Raw genomic sequence first — 8,784 nt, forward strand, 5'->3', positions numbered from 1 at the left:
TACAAAGCAAAACAACATAAAATATTCATCAGTCCTGAAGAGAATGTGTGGCTTGCTCACTGGGCTGATCAAGGGTACTTTCCCAGCAGCCCTTACTCCAGTTAAACTCAGATGTTTGCCCTGTGATAACACATGGCAGCAGATGCTACCTTTGCATCATGATAGCTGTTTCTCCACCAGCCTCTACTCAAGACTTATTTTAAACCATTTCACTGTGTCCTGATTGATTGCTACAAAGCAGGAGGACATGACATCCATAAGACCAACCAGATTGTGTTACACAGATGCAGATTACGTATTTGTAGGATAATAAAGCATCTTAATTAACCTTTTGGAAACCACTGTAAATAAGCTGTCTGACCATTTTACCTCTGCAGGCAGCTAAACTGCAAATCTGCTACTTCATGATTATATTTACAAATGCCCTAATGGGCAACAATCACCTTCAACATATAGGAGTACAGAGAGAGAGAGTAAACACCAATCCTTCTTAGGTGGTTCCTCCATGATCCATCCCTTGCACTCTCTTCTCATTTGAGTATCTACTTTGCTGACACTGCTAGACTTGGAACAATTCTGTATTTACTCAGCCAAAGGAAAGTTGATGAACATTTCCTAAGGGTATTATGATAATTTGCCATCTAAATGCCAAAACCAGGGACAATACAGTTTCTAAATGTTTCCTAATGAAATCCTAAGTCATGAATGAAAATGAAGTCTGACTCCTCCTCCATCATTATTTCATTGATCCTCAGCAATTCCCAACTGCTTTTCTCTTTGTTGTACTTTGACCGTGGCCGGATGCCAGGTGCTCACCAAGCTGCTCTATCACTCATTCCTCCTCAACTGGACAGGGGAGAGAAAAATATAACAAAAGGCTTGTGGGTCAAGATAAGGACATGGAGATCACTCACCAATTACTGTCACAGGCAAAACAGACTTGACTTGGGGAAATTAGTTTAATTTATTGCCAATCAAATCAATGTAGGATAATGAGAATTAAAACATCTTAAAATATGTCCCTTTCAGCTCTCTTTTCTTCCTGGGCTTAACTTTACTCAGGATTTTCTCTGCCTCCTCCCTCTGAGAGAAGCAGGGTACAAGGAATGGGTGTTGCAATCAGTTAATTGCATATTTTCTCTGGTGCTCCTTCTTCCACAGGGGGAGGACTCCTCACCTCTTCCCCTAATTCAATGTGGGGAGACAATCCCCCAAATCTTCTCCAGAGTTCATTTTCCTATGGACTGCAGTTCTTCATGAACTGCTCCAACAATGGGCTTCCTCCATGAGTGTAGTCCTTCAGGAACAGACTGCTCCAGCATGGGTCACAAGTCGTGCCAGTAAACCTGCTCCAGCATAAGTTTTCCAAGGGGTCACAGTCTCCTTCAGGCATTTATGTGCTCCATTGCAGGGTCCTCCAGAGGCTGCAGGTGGATATTTGCTCCATTGTTAACCTCCATGTGCTGCAGAAGAGCAGCCTGTCTCACCACAGTGTTCATCAAAAGCTGAAAGGGAATCTCCTTTCAGTGGCTGGACCACCACTTCCCTTTACTTCTTCACTGACCTTGGTGTCCAAAGAGTTGTTTCTCTCACATAGTCTCACTCCAATCTCAAATGTAATTACTGCTGTGGAGTAACTTTCCTCCCCTTCTTAAATATGTTATCAGGGAGGTGCTATCCTATTGCTAATGTGGTCAGACTTGGCTGGTGGGGGGTCCATCTTTGAGCCAGCTGGTATTGGCTCAATTGGTATAGGACTTTGGAGAAGCTTCTGGCAGCTTTTCAGAGAAGCCACCCATGTTGTCTTCCTGCTACCAAAAACTTGCCAACTCCAGTTCTGAGCTCCCCAGTTCAAAAGGGACAGGGATCTACTTGAGAGTACAATGGAGGACTACCAGGATGATTAAGGGACTGGATCTCTGCCCTATGAGGAGAGGCTGAAAACCTGGGGCTTTTTAGTCTGGAGAAGAGAAGACTGAGAGGGCATTCAATAAATGTTTATAAATATCTGAGGGCTGGGGGTCAAGTGGGAGGGGACAGGCTCTGCTCAGTTGCCCCCTGTGATAGGACAAGGTGCAATGGATACAAACTACAGCACGGGAGGTTCCACCTCAACATGACCTCAACTTCTTCACTGTGAGGGTCACAGAGCACTGGAACAGGCTCCCCAGAGAGGTTGTGGAGTCTCCTTCTCTAGAGACTTTCAAGATCCATCTGGATGTGCTCCTGTTTGACCTGTGCTGGATTCTATGGTCTTGCTCTGGCAGGGAGGTTGGACTTGATGATCTTCGAAGGTCTCTTCCAGCCCCTAACATCCTGTGATCCTGTGATCAACACACTCTTCATTTTAATCAGATTGCCTTCTATCATCTTTCCAATAAATATTTGCAAAAATACCCCAAATGTATCTTCAGGTGAGGGAGCTGCCCAGATGCCATAACAGCTCATAATACCCTTAGTTGCTAGAAAGGCAGCTGCAGAGAATATAAACTGTTTGTGGTTTTAGTGTAATTAGAAATATTCTTAAATTTTGAAGTACCAACATATTTAGCAATAAAGTTCTTCAAAGCAGATAGCAGAATTTTGACACTGAGAAATATTTACTCCTCTGAAGCTGAACTCCATAGCATGTTTCAAACATGGAGTTCTGTTGAAACAAATCTGTTCCTCCAAACAGCTCTCTTTACAACAGTCTGTGTTTGTCACTGAGAATATGACTTACCTGAAGTTTCTCCTTCAGTGTTAACTCCTTCCAACATTTTACTGCATTGACTGCAGTGGGATCAGCCTGTTATCCCTGTTGTGGTCTGGTCTCTGGTTATTTTGTCTAAATGCTTCTTTAAAGGGGTTGTAATTCCAGTGTCGTTCTCTGGCAGTTCACAGCTCATGCTGCAACTTTCCAGGAGTCACGCAAAAATTTAATATATTAGCAGAGAGAACAGCTCCATCACACGCCAGATTTGGCTCTAGATGAGTGATAATACCAATTTCTGTACTACTCTGCCAGACTGCATATTCCTGCTTTCCCTACACCCTTTCCTGGCAGTCTTAATTTCCTTTTCATGCCGTTGGAAAAAATCTTCCTTTCTTTTCAGTTTTTATAAGAAGTAAAAGCTTGTTACATCAATTTTAGCAAACACAATTTTAAGCACTATTTTTTTCTTGGGGGGGGGGGGGGTGTAAAGCAATAAAGAACAGTAAATATATTTGGCAATCAATTAAGACAGCTAGAATGAACGTTCCCATTTTAGCCCTTTCATCTGGCTCTTGAGGAAACAGATATATCCAGATGACAAACATACTTCAGATACCATTTCTTTGTCAGATAGAAACATAAAGTTTATAATATGTACTTGAGAAAAAAATAATATCTATTTAAAATCCCAGTCTAATGTGTACAGTGAATTAGGTCTACCCTTCCAGAAGCTTTAATTTGTATGTCTGTTTTCTGGAAACTTTCCTAAGTCAGCTTAAAAATGTTCCAGATTCTGCTTGTGTGAATGCACATAGAAGGAAATGCCTCTTGGATCATAAAAATATTCCTGTATGCCAAACGTACTCCTGTTAGAAGCTTCACCCCTGGCTCTGATCTCACTCCACTGTTCCACCAACCCAAATGAGGGATCAGGAACAAGAACAAGAAATGAGAAATTCCTTGTCTTTTGACAGTAAGTAGCTTTTTGCCCTTTATTTTCCCCCCTTTCTTTTTAAATTGAATTCCTCAAGTCTCAGTGGAAATAATCCTGATGGACAAGTTATTTATTGGCAAAACAGCAATATATTATGGCCCTCAGCCAGCAGAGGACCTAAATGTGTGCTTACTTTTTTATCATGATAGTATTCTCACTGGTTTCAGTACAACTTCACATATTTAGAGCTAAGCTGTGTTTAAGTGCTTTGCTGGATTGTGGCCTGTTTCTTCTGTCAATAACAGGAACTTAATGGAGATTATAGCTGCTACGGTGAGATGATATAGGTTTAAGCAACTGAAAAAGACTTGACTGTATAGGACTGTTGAGTTCCATCAACCTTGTATACATTTTAGATCACAATACACTGATTCTTCCGTAAAATTGCAAGAAAAATTTTCATATTTCCTGAAATTTGTTTACTTCTTTGTCACAAGTATCCCAAATGATCTCTTTGTGCGCAGACGCATCCAAACTAAACATGTGTGACCATTACTGCTGTGGAATAGCTGTTCCCTGGTTGATCTTGTAACTGATGAGAATTCAGAGTGAGAACAACAGGTCTTATTTTGGCATTTCTTTATAGAACAAATTGAAGCTTTTCTAGCTTCTGTTCTAGCTTTCTCTTTATCTCCACCACATAGGAATATGCCAAGCAAAAAAAAATATTTCTTGAGTAGTATTTTTCCTGCATGACTTTCCTAGGACAGAGATTTAATAAATGAGCTTCTCCACTGTCTTTCCCATAGTGACTGAGCATTCTAAGCACTTAGGTGAGATTTGCAGCCCAAGATTTGCAGCTGGTAGCTGTGCTCTTGGGTGGCTTTGTTCCTGTGGTCATACTGCTATTTCCCTTGAAGAAGAGCTTGGAGGTGGACTGGTGAGTACTGGCAGATTACCATTATCATAACCTTTATTGTAATGTGCTTTAAGATTTTTAGAAGAAACTGCACCAATTCACTTAGATATTCCACTTCATCTTCCCTGCTTTTACCTCCCAGGGACATTATGAATTGAAACTGTACAGTTATATAAATGTCTATAAAGTTATATAAATTACCAGATACTATTATCTACCATAACGAAATTGCTGAAAAAGACATATTCCTTTAATTATTATCTTCATGAAATCCCAGAAAAATCTGAATCCATACACCAAAAAGCACTTTATAGGTAAGTTGGAAAATACAGGTATAAATTCTGGTGGCTCCAGTAAATTTTTTTAAGTAATATTACACCCTATATACCAGATGCAGGATATATGAGCCCATGCAGTACCTCTGCAGCACTGCTGTTCTGTTTCCTCTACTGCCAGACTCTCTCTGCATAGCAATATATTTTATTGGGAATGCTTTCTCTGTAGTCACCTGAATGCTGTCATAATTCAAAAAATAGCACCCTTTGAAATTATGTGCAACACAGAGGCAGCTACAGGTATCTTGTGTCTAATGAAAAAGCCTTCTGTGTCAGGCTTTTGAGGCATACAAGACTGAGTGTGCCTGAAGAATCAAGCCACTGTGTAGTCTGCCCAAACTGCTGGCTGTTGAACATCTTGGGGCCAGATTTTTGTCACTGCATCATCGACTCAGGTGATGAATTTTCACATATTGGCATCCATATAACTGGACTGCAAAACCATGGCTGTACCATTGTGTCAGTCCAAATGTGGCATTTGTCTGTATATTGCTGTGTTTAATGTGGGCACAGCACGTAGCCTTTGTTCTGCTGCATTAAGATAAGCATAATCCATCTCCTATTCACTGCTCAAGAAATCTTCTGGGCTGGAGCTGTGAAAAGGCAGTGGAGGACCTGTTTGCTGGACTCCCATCAGCAGTTTTGACAAGAAACTCATTTGGGCTTTTAATATGTCTCAATTTGTAAGTAGAAAATACTGTTAAACGAGCATTTGGTGAAGCGAAAAAATTCGTAGCAAATACCTGCATCTAAATTTACTTCAAAGTTAAATTAAGTGAAACTTTAATCCTCGAGGTCTTTAGGAAAATGCTGCCCCATCAGGTATCCAGGAGCCCTGGCAAACGTTGACCCCCGTTCTTTCCTAATAGAGAAAAGTATAACCATGCAAGATCTCTCTGTTGCCAACAAGGACAAAACAGAGACTCAGCACTACTTTTTATAGACTTTTCAACTTGGCGTGTTCCTGCTCCACAAATCAAAATGATGGTTTGATGAAAAATGCATTTTTGGGGTCTATAAATCTTATCTCACAAAGCCGTTGATATAGGTACAATTTAAAGATGGAACAGGCAACCCGGTAACTGAAATGTCCTTCTGACCTTCAATATTCAAACATCCTATTGTTTTCATCATTCATATGAAACAATTCTTCCTTTTAGAGGACATATAATGGACAGAATTAATTTAAAATTGCACATGTTATAGATTATTTGTAAGAATGCCAGAACGATACAGCTGTATGCTGCACAGCTGCCTAGATATAGGGCTTAACAACAAAGCAGTGTTTAAAGTTGCAATAGCTCTAATCAGGTGTTATCATTACTTGATGGCTTAGGTAAAACAGATTAAACATCACAGTATCACAACTTGTTAACAAAGGCAGTGAGAAAACAGCTTGGTTAACTTTGCCTCTGCTGGAAAAGAGAAAAGATAACCACATTGTAAAACACAGACCAAGAGTTACCACACTTCAGCAAGAATATTTTTCCTATAAGGAGTATATTCCACCCATGCCAGTATCAAATGAGAACAAATGTGTTGTGAGAAAAATAGCCATAAGAAGAGCAAAAAGCAAGGCAAACCATAATTCAGTTTTCCAGAAATTTTCAAGGCGTGTATAACAAACACAGTAAAAGTTTTCATTTGAAAAAATGGAATGAGAGTCTAACCTACATAGGCACAAGTTTTCATTCAAAAATAGATTTACTCAGCCCTTAAGAAAACAATCTATGAACGAAGCAGAGGTTAATTCTGAATGGAAACACAGATCTTAGTGACTCTATATTCTATTCTTAATCTAGGAGCCACGATTTTCTAAGGAACACAAATATTACAAATTAATTCTGAGTATCTGGATCAAATGGTTTTGAGCAGTCATTGAATAAAGTCCAAGAAGAGAGAGGATTCACTCAAGGCAATGCTAATTCTCCTGTTGTGAGCAGAGCCTGCATCTGTTTGATAAACCATATGGTTTTAATGTAGAAAGTACATGAGCATTGATTCGTACTAGTGCTGATGATCAATAAATCCTAAAGATTGAAGATTTAATATGTTACTGTAAAATATTACAGATGAGAAAGAACCAGTACATTTCACATGCATCCTTAATACAGCAAGGTGACTCAGTTTTTCCTAAGATTATGTGGCCAAATGATTGATTGAAAATTTCTAAGGTTCCTTCAACCCAAACCATTCTGTAATTCTATGATTATTCTTAGAACTTTTGTAGTATGACTTTTGCTTGCTCATCCTCCTAATTTGTCTGTGTTGCTGGGAGATATTTAAGCATAATGTTTGTAGGATAGCTCAAAAGTTTTTATCCTAAACTTTGCATATATTGCCTCTGGGCAGACGCTATATCATAAGGATGTGTTTTCTCCATGTTCTCTTCACCATGGAATGACTTGAAGGAGAAAAGAGAGGAACAAAGTCTAAAGTGCATGCTCTCTGAATAGATAGTCATGAATCAAATGTGTATTTCATGCAGATTTCACTGTTTATTTTGTGATAAACTCATGACAGGAAAACAATTCCTCATGTACATACAATGCAACTATAGTAATTCTATGTTTGAAGAATTCCTTTCAGTCTAGTGGATATGGGGGTAGTTTATACTTGAATAGTATATGTGAACAGGGAATGGCAAATGGTTGAGTAGAACTCAAGAACACTTAAAGGCCCAAAGAGCTTTTCATCTGCCTTTGTTCAGACACAGGATAAACCTAAATGAAAAACTCACAATGCATGGCAAAACCTTTCCAGATCACCTTTCTCACTCCTTAGTTAGAAACTCAATTAAAAATGCATCTCTTCTCCTAATTGTACCTAGAGGAAATGGAAACCAAAAGGGGAAAGGAAGCACTTTTGGCAAAAATGCTATCCTCATTACAAAGCACTGTATTGAATATAAATAGCTACTTTGTTTGAGATACCAAAGCAGTAGCACCTGCAGTGTGCAGTGACAACCTGTGTACGTAAGCAATTGCCAGCCTGGACTATGACTTAAAGAATGAATTAAGTGGTTGGCTTAAGTGTACTTAAGGGGCCTGCACTATCTACACAATGTCTTGGTTGTAGAATCAGTGTATCAGTTCACTGTTCCTATAACCTGCTAAAGAATTGGGATTGTATTGGCTCTGTGTGGTAAGGTTTTGGTTATGAGAGGGCTACAGGGCTGATTTCCATGAGAAGCTGCTGGAAGCTTTGGTTGTGTCCTATAGAGCCAATGTCAGGCAGCTAAAAGAAGGACCAGCCACTGGCCAAAGCTGAGGCCATCAGCAAGGATGGTACCTCTTCTCTGACAATATATGTAAGAAGGGGCAAAATCTATTGCAGAACAGCAGCCAGAAGAAATAAATGACAAGATGTGTGATACCCACCTGTAGCCTATGGTGAACTTCACACCAGAAGAGATGGATGTACCCAAAAGAGACTGTAATGCTGTGGAGAGCTCACACTGGAGCAGGTTCCTGACAGGACCTGTGGACCCATGGAAAGAGAGGAGCCTGTGCTGGAGAAGCTTGATCCATGGGGGAATCAAGCTGGGGCAATCTGTTCTTAAAGGACTGCACCACAGAGAATAGATCCTCAGCAGAGTAGTTCATGAAGAACTGCAGCCCATGGAAAAGGTCTGCATTGGAGAAATTCATGGAGGACCTTCTCCTGTAGGTAGGACCCTATGCTAGAGCAGGGGAAGAGGATGAGGAGGAAGAAGTGACAGAATCAACATGTGTTGAACTGACCACAACCTCCATTCCCCAACTACTTTGCACTACTTGAGTGGAAAGAGTTAGAGAAACTAGTAGTGAATTTGAGCCTGGGAAGAAGGGAGGAGTGAGAGGAAGGTGAATTTCAATTTGTTTCTATTTCATATTCTCCTAGTCTGATTTGATTTGAATAA

Source organism: Melanerpes formicivorus, unplaced genomic scaffold (assembly GCF_026170545.1).
Source record: "Melanerpes formicivorus ecotype bairdi unplaced genomic scaffold, bMelFor1.0.p_v2 SCAF_71, whole genome shotgun sequence".
NCBI classification, from domain to species: Eukaryota; Metazoa; Chordata; class Aves; order Piciformes; family Picidae; genus Melanerpes; species Melanerpes formicivorus.